A 1,602-nucleotide genomic window follows, 5' to 3' on the forward strand; every position below is an offset into this window, starting at 1 on the left:
GGGCTCCCCGAGCCGGGGGCCCAGGAACCGGGGTCACGTGCGCATGGGCTCCACAGGCGGGGCCAGCGCCTCCTCGTCCCATCTCTGGGGGGAGCTGTTACCAGCACAGGTTTCACACGGGAGAAGAATTTAGTCACAACATCAACATCTGCACAGACAGAGCCTGGGGTGGCCCCGCCTAAACGCTGGACAGTGGCCGCCCCCGGCCAGCAGCTCTAAGGAGCCGCAGGGGCGCCCGGAGGAGGTGGGGTGGGCCTGACCCGGCGGAAGCAGAAGCAGGCTGAGCCCCTCAATGGGTCGGGGCCCTGGCGACCCCCCTGCAGAGAGAGCAGGCTGGGTCGGGGCGGCTGACAGATTGGGGGACAGGGCGGCCACGGTGATGTGACCACATTGTTGAGGGTGCGTGACTCTGATTTCAGGAGAGAAAGCAGGGGGAGGAGGGTGCCCTGCAGCACCTGGAACCCCAGACAGCAACGTCGCAGACGGAAGTCCCTCCTGGACAGTAACTGCCTTACATGCAAATGCATCCAGCTCTCCCATCGGACAGAGATGGCCGAATGGGGCGAACAAAGGAGCCGCCGCACGATGCAGTGAGACTCACTCTGCGTCCAAAGGCACACGGAGGAGAGAGGTGGGGCGATGGGCCCCTGCTGGTTTGGACAGAGCACCGGCCTGCGGACTGAAGGGTCCCGGGTTCTAGTCCAACTCAATCCCCGGCCTGGTCTGGGCGCCTGCAGGAGGCGACCAATGGATGCATGTCTCTCCCGTCTTCCCTCCCACTCTCGCTGAAAGTCAGCGGAAACGGGTGAGGGTGAACAGGCGCATCGAAGCCAAGGCCGCACCCATTCTCGTTCGAGCGCGTTAAAAACTGTCCGTGTCAGCGCGGTCATCTCACTGTAAGTCGTGCGAGGCCAGGTGTGCAGGTGCAAATGGAATATTAAACTCGCCTCCCTCCAAAGCAGACACGACGAAAGGCAACGATGTTCTAAACCCCAGGACCGAGCCCCTCACCCCAGGCACAGGCCCGAGGCCCCTGTCAGCCAAGGGGCAGGTTTCATGCAACTGTTCCCAGCTCGAGGCCTTGGCGCCCGACACAGACAAACAGGAAGAAGCTGGGGACGGACAGAGGCCGCAGCGGCAGGTCTAGGAGGAGCGCCAGGGGCGCCGCCACCCAGAGCCCAGGGGGCAGGAGGTCCTCCCAGAGCCCGCGGGGCCGGCCTGCCCACACCCGGGTTTCGGGCTCCCGGGCTGCGGGCCTGGGAGAGAATTATTCCCGAGGTTTGTTGCTGGGGTCCAACCCCAGCAGATCCAGGGGTCCCCAAAGGTGTGGACGGAGGCGGCGAAGAAGGAATGACATGGAGGCAGCTTTCAGTTCATCAGCATAGTTGGGTTCTCTCGCCTGGTTCTATCCAGAATCTCCATCCAGGTTCTGTCCAGGTTCTCTTGCCATGTTCTCTCGCTAGGTTCTTCAGCCAGGTTCTATCCAGGTTCTCCTGCCATGTTCTGTCTAGGTTCTGTCTCTAGGTTCTGTGTAGGTTCTGTGTCTAGGTTCTGTGTTCTGTTGTCTTGTTACATCTGTATTTATACCAGTTGTTTCCAATC

The 1,602-nt window shown here is 61.5% G+C and overlaps 1 long non-coding RNA gene across 1 annotated transcript in view; it reads right to left on the bottom strand.

Moving 5' to 3' along the window:
- Nucleotides 1–410: 410 nt before the first annotated feature.
- Nucleotides 411–1,602, bottom strand: part of LOC107182739 — a 5,908-nt gene continuing 4,716 nt past the window's right edge. The window contains exon 2 of the long non-coding RNA XR_001513468.1: nucleotides 411–868. This is a non-coding gene — a long non-coding RNA (uncharacterized LOC107182739). The remainder of the gene's footprint in view (nucleotides 869–1,602) is intronic.

The sequence above is a fragment of the Myotis davidii genome, unplaced genomic scaffold, assembly GCF_000327345.1.
Source record: "Myotis davidii unplaced genomic scaffold, ASM32734v1 scaffold3578, whole genome shotgun sequence".
NCBI lineage: Eukaryota > Metazoa > Chordata > Mammalia > Chiroptera > Vespertilionidae > Myotis > Myotis davidii.